The sequence below is a fragment of the Ceratotherium simum genome, chromosome 18, assembly GCF_057802395.1.
Source record: "Ceratotherium simum simum isolate JZ-2026a chromosome 18, ASM5780239v1, whole genome shotgun sequence".
NCBI lineage: Eukaryota > Metazoa > Chordata > Mammalia > Perissodactyla > Rhinocerotidae > Ceratotherium > Ceratotherium simum.
This window is the reverse complement of record NC_141917.1, coordinates 26,117,862-26,133,359: the sequence shown is the minus strand read 5'-3', so window position 1 is coordinate 26,133,359 and position 15,498 is coordinate 26,117,862. Positions and strand designations below refer to the sequence as shown.

General features: G+C 44.2%; 1 protein-coding gene and 1 pseudogene across 2 annotated transcripts in view; one reads left to right on the top strand and one right to left on the bottom strand.

Moving 5' to 3' along the window:
• Positions 1–15,498, bottom strand: part of PDZD2 (PDZ domain containing 2) — a 348,033-nt gene that overhangs the window by 306,115 nt on the left and 26,420 nt on the right. The window lies entirely within an intron of this gene.
• Positions 5,137–5,304, top strand: LOC147914596 (U2 spliceosomal RNA; annotated as a pseudogene).

Here is a 15,498-nt window from a genome sequence, read left to right as displayed (position 1 = left end):
CGAGTGGTTCAAGTTCGGCACACTCTGCTTCAGCAGCCCAGGTTCGCAGGTTTGGATCCCAGGTGCTGACCTACTCCACTCACCAGCCATGCTGTGGTGGCGTCCCACATATAAAGTAGAGGAAGACTGGCAGCAGATGTTAGCTCAGGGCGAATCTTCCTCAGCAAAAAAAAAAAATATAAACAACATTTAATCCTATGCAGTTACATAATGATGTGATGATCCATTTCACAAAAGGGCTTCCACAGGTGAGATCTCGTTTGCTCCTCTCATTAACCTGGGCGGCAGCCTGGAGTTAACTCTCATTTCTCATTTTCCAAGAGGAATCTGAAACGCAGAGCATTTAAGCGACTTCCTCAGTTTTCTGATCAGAAGGGCAGAAGTGGGACCAGAATCCAAGTCTCCTAAGCCCTGTCCCTTCATTGATTTGTGTAGGGAGAATGAATGAGCAAATTGGATAGCAATTTTCTGCCAGTTCCTTATAAATTTTGCTGAGAAAGCAACTCCTGGCTTTAACCTAGCCCCTGGCAGCCTTGAATGCACACAGACCACCTTGGTTCATTCTGAGCTCCCTGCTGCGGGGCCGTAAGAGAATAACCAGCCCCAAAGCTTCACCAGAGAAGGAAACAAAAGAAAACGCTTTCCCACTCTTCCCCCACCCCCACCTACAGATTCTAGCATCCCCTGGAGCAGCCAGAGGACCTGGAAACCTTACATCCAACCATTAACTGCACAGCAGGCCTCTGTCATGCTCATCCTCTCAACCCTGGATTTCACTTAGCATGCCAAGGTCCCTGCCAGATTTGAAAAGTCGCCTCTTCCCTTCCTGAAATTAAAAACAAACAAGCCACCAAAATGAAGCCAAGCAGGGACCTAGGAAAGCAGTATTCCCTGCTGGAAGGAGTGCTGTCCCACGTGTGAGCCTCCAGGAGACCCTGCCTCCCCCTGCCTGGACATAGGTGGCGTGTCCTCCTGAAGGCCTGGGCAGCGACCAGCAGCCGGGTGGATGCATTCACCGGATCCCACATAGCCCCACAGCTCCTCGAAGCAGCAGGCCGGGCCTGGATGTATAAGACAGGTCTGCTGGAAATGTCATCATGCTGAGCCCTCACGGAAGGTCCACATCCCTCACAAGGGAGGCGGGCGACTGACCTGAGGAATGGCAGAAGGCTTCGGTGTCCTGGCTGACGTTAGCTGGCCCAGGAGCCTAACAAACCTGGGGCAGAAGGCCACGAGGGTGTCAGACCTATGGACACAGAGGACTGTCCAGCATGCAGTGAAGGGTAGGAAACTGAGTCAGGCCAGAGCCCAGTCCCCTCTTTGGTGCCACCCCTGACCACTCGCCGCAAACCCCTAGACTTGCCTGTACTTCTTTACCTCTTTGTATTGTCATTGTCATCATCATCATCACCACCACCACCACAGGTAGCCCTCACTGAGTGTAGTAGGCTGGACGGTGGCCCCCCTCCCACAAAAATATATATTCACATCTTAATCCCAGGAACCTGTGAATGTTACCTTATTTGGGAAAAAAAATAGTCTTTGCAGATGTGATTAAATTAAAGATCTTGAAAGGAGGCGCTTAGCCCGGATTATCCAGATGGGCCCTAAAATGCGATCAGATGGATCCTTATAATTTAGAGGCAGGGGGAGATTACACCAAGACACACAGAGAAGACACAGAGGAGAGGGGGAGGCAATGTGACCACGGAGGCAAAGACTGGAGTGATGCGGCCACAGCCAAGGAACGCGTACACCTGCCAGAGCTGCAAGGAGCAAAGGAGGGTTCTCCCCCAGGCCCTTCCGAGGCAGCACGGCCCTGCCAACACTTTGATTTTGGACTTCTGGCCTCCAGGACTGGGAGAAAATAAATGTCTATTGTTTTAAGTCTCCCGGTTTATGGTAATGAATACACTGAACACCACACTACAATCATCATCATGGGTAGCATCTACTAGCTCATTCCAGGCACCGGGCAGTGTGTTAGATGCTCTGCAAGGTTGTCAACAACTCCATGAGTTATTTCCATTTAACGATGAGCAAACTGAAGCATCATGATATTAAGGAAGTTGTCATGGTTGCTTGTGACCCACCTGAAACACAAGCCCGTCCGGACTGCTCTTTCCTGTAGAAGACCATAAACGCTTTGACAGCGTCTGACTTCTTTGCAACCACCTCAGGAATTTGCACATAGGAGTTGAACTCATTTTTGATCCCAAATGATATTTTTACCAGAGTTATCTCCGGGGCTTGGCTCTTTTCAAAAGTCAGGGGATGACTAACTGTGGGGCCGGAGACAACGTTTCAAATGACCTGAGTGGCGTTCTGATGAGTTTGCCAGCACCCAAATAGCTCAGAGGGGCCTGTGGGAACTTCCCGTTCTCCTTCTTAAGGAAGGACTTTGAAGCCAAGACCCCACCGAGAGACGCCTCAGCACTGACTATCAGAGCAGGAGAGCAGTGTGGTACTTTTGCCCTCTTTTGGAACAGAGATTAAACTGGACATACAAGGAGAACATCATAGCCTTCCAGAAGTTTCCCTGGCCCAGACAGCAGTGCATCAGAGAAGATTCCTGAAACTTCTCTAGGAACAGAGAGGAGAATCTTGGAGGTCAGGGTTAATTCCCCTCAGGAATCTAAGGATACAATCAACCATGACAAGGCTCAGCAGAATCCAGTCAGAAGGGGCAGGGGTCGCAGGACTAAATTTCACACAAGTATCTTTAACCTGTCTTATTAGACATACTACATATATGGGAAGGGCTGTCTGGCTTGACCCACAGTCTCGGTTGTACAGAGTACATGTTATGGCTGGATGTGGTTCCATCTGGAGTGGGCCTGGGCAAGTCCACCTAAATCCTACAGAGGCTGGGCCATGCAGCACCGGGGCCCCGGCTAGTCCCCATATACAGAGCAGCGGCCCTGAGGCTTTCAGTGCTGCTGCCTGGGTATCCAGAAATGCTAATTACCCCAGGGAGGCCCGTAAACTCAACAGAAACTGCTGAAAGAGTAGCTTTGCCTTGCTGTGACCCAGCTAACTACGCCCTGCTCTGTTCAGAGGAAACTTGATTCCCTCAAGCAGAGCAAATATTAAGTCAACTTTGCAGTGCATTCATTCAATTTTCATTGAGGAGAAAGGGAGGGAACCCTAGAAGGTAATCACCACCTCGGAGTGGTTCTCAACTTCCAGGAGTGAGAAGACAGCCTGCTGGTCAATCCCTCGGCATCCCAGTGCTCACTGGGTGTGGTCTGCTCAGTACATCCAGCACCCACCGGGTCACCCAGTACAGAAAAGTGGGCCAGAGGCTCACACCCAACCCCTCAGGTTTTGCCACAAGGTGGGAGGGTAAGAGGCAATAAGAAGCATGGATTGTTAGCAAGCCTAAGATTCTGGCATGTTCTATGTGTGAGTGTGGGACCTTGGAGATCAACTAACTCAATGGCAGCCAATCCATTGAGAAGGCAGCCAGCCTTGCTCATTTCTTTTATTTATTTTATTTTTTTATTATTATTTTTTTTTGTGAGGAAGATCAGCCCTGAGCTAACATCCATGCTAATCCTCCTCTTTTTGCTGAGGAAGACCGGCTCTGAGCTAACATCTATTGTCAATCCTCCTCCTTTTTTTTTTTTCCCCCCAAAGCCCCAGTAGATAGTTGTATGTCATAGTTGCACATCCTTCTAGTTGCTGTATGTGGGACGCGGCCTCAGCATGGCCGGACAAGCGGTGCGTCGGTGCGCGCCCAGGATCCGAACCTGGGCCGCCAGTAGTGGAGGGCGCGCACTTAACTGCTAGGCCACGGGGCTGGCCCCCTGCTCATTTCTTTACTGCCTCCCCAGGGGACTTGTTTAGTCTCACCAGGGCCTTTGCTTACATGGGTCCACAGCTCCTATTTGCAATTCCCAAATCCGAAGAGCTTCGACAACTGAGTTTGCTTTGTAAGACATTTGGCAGCAAAACTCTGCCTAACCTGAACTGTCTTGAGGCCACTTAAGAGTCTTTCTTCACCCTACTCTTGTAATATTCCTATATTTTGCTGCTGAAATATCACTTCATTTGATTATGAGGTGCTATTCCAGACCCCCCTGGAAGTAATAATATAACCCAATATACGCATTGTGTGACCTGTCTAAAGACCTAACGAAAGCTGAGTTCTGAAACGCATCTGGTCCTGAGGATTGCAATAATGAATTGTGGACGTGTAGTTTCAAGACTGAATGTGCTCTTGTGTTTCTCTGCCGGCCTGGGTCCATCACCTACTGGAAGCCCTTATGGATGAGCCAACCTTCCTGTGAGCTCTCCTGTGCTCAGAGGCCTTTCTTCAAACTTGGTGACTTAGTTTGGACTTGCTGATGAACTTGTGCATTTGTGAGTGGCTGTGATTTTGTCTATTTTTGTGTCCCAAATGAATTAATTCCCTCTGGGATCTAAAAGCCTGTTTGAGCCCCCTTTAGCCTCACTGCACCAACTCCACAACCCTGTGTATGGCAGGTGTGCAAAGACTGAGTTTTAGGTCCTCACCTAACTGATTCCAGAACCCTGCAACTGAACGTGAGAAGACTAGAAAAGTCTAGAAACAAGAAGAAAATTCAATAATGTGGCAGATTACAAAATTAATATATGAAAATTGTTAGCATTAATATATACAAAAATAACAGTTTAAATAATACAATGGAAAAAAATTCCCCACTTTCAATAGAAACTAAAAATATTCTTAAAACTTTGATATACTGCTATTCAATAAGAAATATACGTATAAATGTATATTGATATTCAGTAAGAAACACGCTTGACTTAGAAAATAACTAAAACTATTGATAAAGAAATATTATTAGTTTTTTTGGTATAATAATGGTATATGGCTATATAGTTTTTAAACGTTTTAAAAAGTTATTAAATAAGTTTTAAAATATGAAGACACATTTCATATTTTAGAAATACATACTGAAACATTTACAGGTAGAATAATGATGTCAGGGATTTGTTTGAAAATAACATGGGGGGAGGGTTGCGTGCAGACAGGCAGCGTGGCCATGGGTTGAGAGTCATAGAGGCTGTTTGATGGGTACAGGAAGACTCATTTTACTGGTCTTATGACTTTTGTGTATGTTCTAGATTCTACATATTAAGAAGTTGTCAATCGCTTCTCGGCCTTTTGGCTAAGATCAAGTGTAGAAGTTGTCAAAAATTCTATTGAGGGACTGGAAGAAAATTTTTAGTCAAGAGAAAGGTCTCACTTGCTTTCAGATAAAAAGGGTCAGTGATTTTTTTCCTCCAAATTAATCTATAAATTCAATGTGAACCCAATTAAAATACCAATAAGGAGTACTTTTAGAAAGTTCCTCTGGAAAAATAAACATAATAACTAGGAAAATTATGAATGAGAAGGGGGTGAAGAGAATTCAGCAGAGAAAGCCTGGTCTTAGAAGCACTAAAACTTATTAGGAGGCTACAATAATTAAAGCAATTTAGCAATGGAGAACAAATAGACAGGGCAACGGTGCAAAATAAAATTCCAGAAACAGGCTCAGGTGCCTACTATGTGCCAGGCATTATTCAAGATGCTGAATAATCAGCACCAAACAGAACAGACAAAAATTCTAGCCTTTCAATAAGTAAACAGGGCCGGCCCCGTGGCTTAGCGGTTAAGTGCGCGTGCTCCGCTGCTGGCGGCCCGGGTTCGGATCCCGGGCGCACACTGACGCACCGCTTGTCCGGCCATGCTGAGGCCACGTCCCACATACAGCAACTAGAAGGATGTGCAGCTATGACGTACAACTATCTACTGGGGCTTTGGGGGGAAAATAAATAAATAAATAAAATCTTTAAAAAAAAAAGTAAACAAATAAGAAAATTCATATAGTGATATGTGTTGACGAGAAAATAAAGCATGACAATGAGATAAAGAGTGAGGAGGGTGACATACGAGTTGAGACCTCAGGAACTGGCCATGACAGAGATGATCTAGGAGAAGTTCATTCCAGGCAAAGAGAAAAGCAAAAGCAAAAACCCTGAGGTTGAAATGAGCTTTGCGCGTTCGAGAGACAGAAAGAAGATGGTGGATGACAGGAAAAGAGGCCACAAAGATAAGCAGGGGCCAGATTATGTAAGCTTTGCAGGGGCTGGTGAGAAATCTGGATTTTACTCTAATTGAGATGGAAAGCCATTTGAGGGTTTCAGTCTGCAGATATGATCTGATTGACATTTTAAAAAATTACTCTGTCTACTAGGTAGAGAGAGGACTCCACAAAGACAAGAATGGAAATACAATTCCAGTTTTCCCCAGCAACGGTCTACCCAAGAGGTGATGTTGGCATAAACTAGGTGGAAGTGATGGAAATGTTAACAAGCAGTCTGATTTGGGATACAATTTTGACATGGTGCCAGTTTGCTGATGGATTAGAAGTGAAGGAAGAGAAAAAGAAAGGAATCAAAGATTATGCCTAGTGGTTTGGTCTGAGTCACTGGGTAGATGCCGGTGCCATTAACTGAGAAAGAGAAGATGAGCAGAAGCGGGTTTGGCAGTGACGGTAGTTAATCAAGGACTCCATTATCATATCTGTCTATCACTGGAGATACAGATCAGATATCCCAGAAGAGCTGGCAGTAGGCAGGTGGCCGCTACATGAGGATGAAGCTCAACCGTGGAAATGTACATTTGAGCATCATCAGCATGAAGACACAATGAGGGTAGCACTTCAGATCTATAGGGAAAACAGAGAGTGTTTCATAACCAGTGTTGGGGCAATTGACTTTGTGTTTGGGGGGAAAAAACAACTGAATTCCAAATTCAAGCTTAGAGCAAAATAATTTCCAAATGGGCCAAAAACTTAAAAAAATATATTGGCGAGTACACATGGAAGGAAAATGGCCCTTCTGCACTCTTGTTGGGGGTGTAAGTTTGTGCAACCTTTCTTAGGGACAATATGGCAGTGTTTATCAAATTTAAAATGCACATTTACTCTGTTGCAGTAATTCTACTGTCTGTATTAATTTATCCAACAGATATACATGGAAGAAATTCCCAGGACATATGTACAAGGATGCCTACTGCAGACTCACTGCAGTAAACAATTAGAAACAAGCAAAGTGTGCCAGCAGGGGACTGGTTAAATAAATGATCAGATGTCCATACAATGGACCACTCTGCAGATGATACAAAAAGGGAAAGAAACCTTTATGTGCTCATATCGAACTATCTCCAAGACACATGAAGTGAAAAACAGCAAAGTACAGAACCTCTTGTGTTTCATTACCCTTCTGTGCAAATATGTGTATGTCTATGCATAAAGACTTTCAGTTGCATTTTTTTTTTTTTTTGGTGAGGAAGATCAGCCCTGAGCTAACATCTGATACCAAGCCTCCTCTCTTTTTTTTTTTTTTTTGGCTGAGGAAGATTGGCCCTGAGCTAACATCCATGCCCATCTTCTACTTTATATGGGACGCCGCCACAGCATGGCTTGCCAAACAGTGCGTCAGTGCGCGCCCAGGATCCGAACCGGCGAGCCCTGTGCCGCCGCAGCAGAGCACACGCACTTAACTGCTTGCGCCATTGGGCCGGCTCCTCAGTTGCATTTTTTAAAATCATTTTGCAGTTTGAATTTTGTAACCATGTACATATTTGCCATTAAAAAAACACCAAAAGGAATTATCTCAACAGTGACATTATTGGTCACTTTTTTGTTTCTTTATACTTCTGTGTATATATTTTTAAAAAGCAACCTAACAAGTGTTATTAAGAAACAAAAAAAAACTTCAAAGGATATAGTCTCATATCCTACCCACTAAGACTGTAGACAAATCACTTTAAATCTGCCGGAAAATCTTATGACCTTCTTTTCCAATTTTTTTTATTTTTCTGATGTCCTCATCTAACTGAGATTTTGTACCTTGAGGCTCTGTTGGAAGCAGCCTGTACCCAAAGCCACGCTGTAAAAGTTGCAGGGGAGCTACAGAGCTGCCAAAGAGGGTGTTTAATGAGCAAAACTTAAGGGTCGAATGCAAATTGCTCACAAACACCAGATGGCAGGGGTCAGGCAGGAGATCACCTCAAAGAGATAAAGTCAGAGCACTGGCCAGGTCCAGAGAAAGATAAATGACTCCCATCTGATTTAGAAGGCAGGAGGATATCGCTGGATTTCCACAGCTGGTGGGCAAAACACTCAAGCAAGATCAGGAGAAGGGGTCTTTCTACTTCAGCTGCCGGACGGGAAGACGGGCAAAACGCAGGAGTGGAGGATGCAAAGGAATAAGGCAGCTTGTGGTGGAAATGGAGTGTCTTGGCCTTAATTCACTTGTGGGGCTTTTGAGGCTTAGCTGCTCTGAAATCCCAAAATGTGAACTATGTACATGTTGTGTGTACACACACACATACACACACACATACACACACACAGAGCCTAAAGATTGAGAATGTGCTAGTTCTATTTAACCATAGAGGAGAAAAAGCCAGACAGTTCATCTGAATAATTATTAAGAATTTTCAGTGAGGAAGAAATGTATCCAATTAGTCCTTTTTTAAATCATTTCCTGTACCTTTAAAATTATACACCTTATTTAAATACAAAGTAAACAGTATCACCTAGTGCTAGCATATTTGTTGTAATAAAGCCTTGTTGTTAATAGGAAGCAAGAGTGAACCATTCCATCCTCTCCCAGTTAAGCACCTTTATGGGAAGCCAGGCTGCGGGAAACCCAAAGCTATCACTAAGGCATGAGACCCTCCTAGGGGGCAGTCTGCCCTGACTGTGGACATAGTACCATGGAAGAAATAAACGCCCTAGCACTGACCTTGCAGACTCAAACTTCAAAGTGACCACAGATCAGAGCATCCCATTCAAATGCTGACCCCTGTCACTGCCAAGTCTAACTTTACCCCTCTGGGTAAGCTTGCGTAGCACTCCCGCTCCCCTTCCGTCCTACGGGAAATGCAGAACAGCTGCTTCAGCTCATCATTTCTACCCTCACTCTCACCTCCTCTTGTTTAACCAGTCCCAGTTCCTTTAAACTTTCCTGTTGGGTCTAATTTTCCAATTGTATAATTATCTCTGTGGGTCGTAGGGAGAAGAAAGAATGTGATGTTCCAAAAAAAATTATACCCTTCCTTTGGTCCTATACTCTGCATTTTCTGCCCCTGGTAAAGGAATCTAAAGTATGCCACTACAATGTATTTAGTTGGAGCAAGCACCTCTCTAGCATTCTTTCTTTTAGATTTACTGTTGCCTTCCTGGGAGAAACTACAGCTCAGGGGAGCTGGCTCAGGGGAAACTGTAGCTTAGGGGAGCTGGGTTTTTAAATGGAGTTTCTATATTCACCAAAAGCATCACACGCCCTGAGAGCAATGGAGAAGAGCCATAAGAAGGGCACCAGGCTGTGATGTGACTAGTCACCAAACAGGCGTGAGATAAGGCGCCCTAGGCTGAGGCTACAGGAAGATGGGGTTGTCCAAATGCCAAATAACTCAAGCTTATCCACACTGTCCCATGGCCAGAAAACAAGGATTCACGGTTTAACGAAGTCAAAATGATCAGGAAAGGAGAACTTAAGAACAGATATATCCCTTGATTCAAACAGTTGCTAACATCAGTTTGTAAATATCCCAAAACAATGTCTAATCAAACATTTTTTAAGGTAGATTTTTTATTAAAAGACTAACTTTTGAAAAGAGTTTTATAGTTTTGAAAACTTTCCATATAGCATTTTGTGATCTAATATGGTAGGAAAGGGAAGTGTTGGTAGGCAGATAGATATATATATCTATATTATATATACATTATCTATTATATTATATGTATATGTATCATATTCTGTATTAATAATATATATTACATGTGTAGATATATATACTATAGGAGAAATATGAAGCTCAGAGAGTTTTAGTTTTCTTGAGGCCATAAAACTAATAAATAGAAGTCCCTGGATTCAAACCCAAGCTGGACAATAAGTCCTGTGGAAAATCTATGATATTAATAATGAGTCGATACCATCTGCTGTTCACAACCCAAGATGACGGATGACAGTCAAGTTTTAGTTGTTATTAGAAAAGAAAAATGTATTCCCAAGACAACCCCACAATCAACGCGATTCGTTTGTCTTGTTTTTTTAACGCCCTAAGCAAAGATACTCTGATATTAAACAGAGATGTTACTAAATGCACTATGGTATGCTGGATCAGATCCTGGAACAGATAAAAGACATTAGTGAAATCAGAATAAAGTATGGAGTTTACTTAACAGAAATGTGCCTTGTTGGTTTCTCAGTTCCGACAAAGGTACCATGGTTATGTAAGATGTTAACAATAGGGCAAACAGGGTGAAGGGTATATGGGAATTCTGAGTATCTTGGCCATTTTTCCATTTGTCTAAAATTATTCCAGAATAAAGAGTTCATTAAAAATAAACAAATGTTATAAGCATCGATAAACCAACACTCTTAAACCTTTAATGTTTATCACGTGTTCAAGGAAGGAAACAGAAGTCATTTCCACCCAAGTGGTGGCTCCATATTCAGCAGCCTTCAGTGATAATCTGTCAATGGTCTCCATTCATGGAAAAAGCAAAACCATTTACATACATGGTGGTGATTATTCTGCAGGTGTTGATCTCGAGGGCAAGAAGGTTGAGGGAATCCTGGGAATGAGTTCAGAGTTGGCCAATCTCCCAAATGGACATCATCTGAGAAGCCAAGAATGGCTGAGAAACACAAGCTTGACCAGTAGCTATGGTACAGCTCTCCAAACTGCAGGAGACAAGCTGCCAGACTGGGCACAGGCTTCCTGCACCCACAACGGGAGGTATTTACAAACCCAGCAGGGCCTGGCGCCGGGTCAGGGATTTCAAGGACAAGCCAGCAGCATTTCCAGAGAGTGGTGGAGTAATTAAGCTCGCATGTCCAGATGAGAAGCCTGGCAGACCTGGGCCGCAGAGCCCTAGGCTTGCTCCTGGCTGCCTGCATGTGTTCACCACCAGGGTCTGGCCACAGAAATGGGACAGCATGCAGGTCGACTTTAGGCGGCACAGGAAGACTTATTTTCCTGAGGCTGACATGAATGAGGAATATTTTTAAAAATAAGTTTTCAAAGTGCAAAGTTCCTCCCAATCCTCAGGAAGCTGAATCCACAGCCAGCTCACTCTACCTCCTATTAGCAGTTCGCCTGGGAGATTTTATTTGGACCCAGCACTATTCTGATTTCATCTGATTACGTGGATGGGTGGAAGCCTTTCTGTTGCATTGTCTGGAAAGCAAAGGTGTGTGGATTCCCAATATCTGCCCTACTCCTTCCACCTGACAAGAGTTTTTGCTGCAAAGGAAAGCTGGAGTCACCATCAGACTTGTTCCCTGGGATCCAGACAAACTCTGGATGGTGACAGGCAGTCAGCTGAGGGTCTTTCCCACTCCAGGCCCACCCTCATTCAGCTTTTCCGTGACACCTACTATAACCATGAATGAAGGAAAGAATGAATGCGGACTTGACCAGTCTTCTCAATCATTTCATGAATGCCAAGCACATCATAAACATAAAATAATTTCATGACTGTTATCTAAGCAAGATGCTGTGGAAGATGCATTTAGAGCTGAACATTTTGGGAATGATGGTATTTGACGATTTGACAAAATTCTACAGACTCTGTGCTTTTATATAAGTTTAGGCATTCCACAGAGCCCTTGAAGGTGAGTTTAATAATCCTTGGTTGATACAGTCTCAGTACTAGAAGATCTAAGAGACTTAATAAAAAGGAGGAACATATGAAACTCTGATATTCGTTCCTGAGAAGAAGTAGATTAAAAATGGATAAGTAGACATAAATACACAACTATCTAAATTTATGGCCCATTAGCTGGAGGTCAAAAATACCTCTGTTTCCTCATCTGTAAAAAGGTACTATTTCATAGGGATGCTACAGAGAATAAATTAAATGAGCTAATATTTATGAAGCATGGGGACAATGCCTGGCACATAGTAAGCACTGGCTACTTACTTGTTACAAAAAATACAATTCATTACAACTCAGTACACTACCACACAATACAGTGACAAGTTTCTTATCAGGTCACAACACCCCACAAGATACCTGTGACGAATCTCAGTGTCCTCAGAGCCGACAGCTCTCAAGATGAAAGAGCTGCTGCTTCAACCCACTTTTTAAAATCCTGTTTACAAGAGAGAAACTTTTGAAAGGATAAGCTACTGGAAATGTCTTTAAGCATAAGCTGCTTGGCAAAAGTAAAAAAAATATTTTGTTTTCCACAAGAAAACTTGAATCTCTGCCAATTCAGCCTAAATCTTTCAATCAAATGCAAGGAAAAGAAGAAGCACCTGGAAAGTCATTTTAATAGGAAGATAATGCTCTGATAAGTATGTCTCCCACACAAGACAAGAGCTCGGTTAGTTCAACGAAGGGTGGCTTTGTAAACAGAGACCACCATCTTGCCCACCACTCTTCCCCTCAAACAGTCTGGCAGGGCAAAATTTTTTTGACGTCACCAGGTGTCTAAAAAGAAAAGAGTTACCTAATGAGGCAGGACCATAGCTAATTCTCCCTTTTGACATAATTTAAAAGCAAAAATAAGAAACACAATTTAGGGGCTGGCCCTGTGGCGTAGTGGTTAAGTTCGGCGTGCTCCACTTCCGCAGCTCGGGTTCAGGGGTTCGGATCCTGGGCACGGACCCACGCCACCCATCTGCCATGCTGTGGCGGCGACCCATATACAAAATAGAGGAAGATTGGCACAGATATTAGCTCAGGACTAATCTTCCTCAAGCGAAAAAAAAAAAAAAAGAAAGAAACACAATGTAAAACTCCCAGACTATAAACTAGGAGGTGCTGTGATGCAGGATTGAAGCTTTCAGCTGCAGGGGTGCCACCAGGACACAGCCCTCAACTGCCCGCTCTCTTGGGGCATTGCCCTCAGCAGCTGCTTCCGACATGGGGCATAAAAGCCCGGCTCCCTGATCACAGCACAGGGCAACTCTTAAGGGCCATCTGAGTCCCGAGATCCCAGGGATGGCCTGAGTCCTTGGCTGAAACCACATTGCAGCCTAGCTTCTCCTTCAGCCCAGTCCTACTCCCCACCTTTCCCTCACAGAGTCTGATCATGAGCTATGCCCCTAGAGCTTCCTCCGTGGTTTTCCTCTCAGAGTCAGTTTCCCAAGGAATCCAACCTGTGCCATCTTTCCCACATGTTTGGGTTTTTATAAAGAGGTTTATTGAGGTATAACTGACATACAATAAACTGCACAAATTTAAAGCATACAATTTGATAATTTTTAACATATGCATATATCCAGGAAACCATCATCACAATTAGGATGATTCTCACAAGGATGGTGGGTTCTCACATGGATGGCGGGTTCTCACATGGATGGCGGGTTCTCACATAGATGGAGGGTCTCAACTAGATGGGAGGTCTCACATAAACGGTGGTCCCTTCTTGAGCTATAGGCTCCCCAAGTCCCAAGTTTGAATCCTCCACGTCTCTCAGCTCTGACAGAAGATAGTGTTCCTTGATCTCTCTCTGCCCTCATTTGTCATATTGAGGCAACAATAGCACCAACCTCAAACGGCTGTTGCATTGATTAAATGAAATAATGGAAATGAAGCTCACAGTACCGTGCCCTCAACAAACTGCAGCCACTAATATTTTATGATGATCACTCCCAAATGTTTCATCTGTCCTCAGCCTCCTTCCCTCTCCAACTTCCACATTTCTCTACAAGGTGCCATCATCATTCTCTAAGTTGCCCCAATTCAGAGGCATCCAGTCAGCCACAAAGTTCTGTCTCACCCTTCTTCTGTTCCCTCCCCCTCTTGTGGCCGTCACCTTAGTCCAGACTGCTATCATGTCTCGCCTTTGCTTTTATAATTGCCCAATTCAGTGGCTCCTAGACATCTGGATTTCACAGGCCAATAAAAATTTTACAAATTATGTTTGGAACTAAACTACTTTTTTTGCCAATAAAGATACTAAATAAACAAATCTCATTGAGAAATACCATAAATTAATTAATGACAAGACAGTTTAACCTCTTCCAAAGTAGGAAGGCCATAAGTGTAGCATAAAGCTGTTTTTAAAATGAAGACGTTTAGCTTTAAGAAAAACTCACTGTATTGACCTTATTTTCCTCATTTCTCACCAGACTGATAGAAACTCCAGCACTGAACAGCACCTGTAATTTCATAGACAGCATTTGGAAATCTGTTGGTCTAAGTCATCTTCTTGACTATGTTTTAGTCAGCTTGAGCTGCTAGAACAGAATACCATAGACTGGGTGGCTCAAACAACAGAAATTTATTTCTCACGGTTCTGGAGGCTGGGAAGTCCAAGATTAAGGTTTCAGCCTTTTTGGTTCCTGGTGAGGATTCTCCTCCTGGTTATGTCCTCACATAGCAGAGAGAGGGAAAAAGGGAGAGAGAAAGCTCTCTCATGTCTCTTGAGGGCACAGATCCCATCCTGAGGGCTCCACCCTCATGCCCTAATTACCTCCCAAAGGCCTCATCTCAAATACCATCACAATAGGGATTGGGTGGTCTCACACACACAACAACAGACACACAAACAACACAAACATTCAGTCCATAGCAATGACTAATCTCCTTCCTCTCTATCCCACACAAATCCTCCCACAACACACCTTATGCACACAACCTTCCTGCTGGAAATCCAAGGGTCACATCCTGTTGTTCTGGGTAGGGCTCATCCGACATAACATCCCAAGCCCAGCCAGAGGGAGTCCCCAATGTAGCCGTTTGCATTTTAGAGCTCGGAATGCATTCTCCCACAGAAACTTGGATACATGCAGTGGGGAGAACCTCCCCCCAGCCCCCCACCAATACAGTCTGTACTGAAGGGAGTACAGTTCTGTCCTCACAGCCCTCGAGAACCAGCAGCCACAGGTAGAGAACCGCTCTGGAAAGGAAGAGCCTGCATTCCCACCTGAGCTGTCCCGGCGGGAATCCTGGCCACCCCAACACGCAGACCAGGATGGCAGCTCCCTGCTGCCCTCCTTTCCCCACACTGGGATGTGTTTGGGTGGCTTTCCTGGTGCAGCAGCCACTTTTCTTTCCCCACACTGTCTCAAACCTTCTCACTAAAGCATGGAGAAATGGTCTCCTAAGAATTTTTACTGTTGGTACAATAGGAAACAGACAATGGCTAAAAATAACAATGGGCACGGCGACAGCATTTCTAGGAGTCTACAAAGAGTTCATTACCAGACTAGTTCCTTGGTTCAGTGGTATGTAAAGGGGACGGCTCCCCCCACCTCAGCCCCCTCTGCCTTAGGCCTTCCCTGCTCCATGATTGCAGCTGCTTCTTGGGCTCTGAGAACCATCTCCTAAACTCCAGCCCCCAGAGACTGTCTCCTCTGAACCTGCTAGAATTTCAAGTTGGCACACCTGAGCTTCTCGACTTCCATAAAGCAGGCTCTCTCCTCCTATTTTCCCCTTTTAAAACTCAAATAAAAAAATAAAAGACCAACAGTGCAAAGAGGGCTCTTTGGGT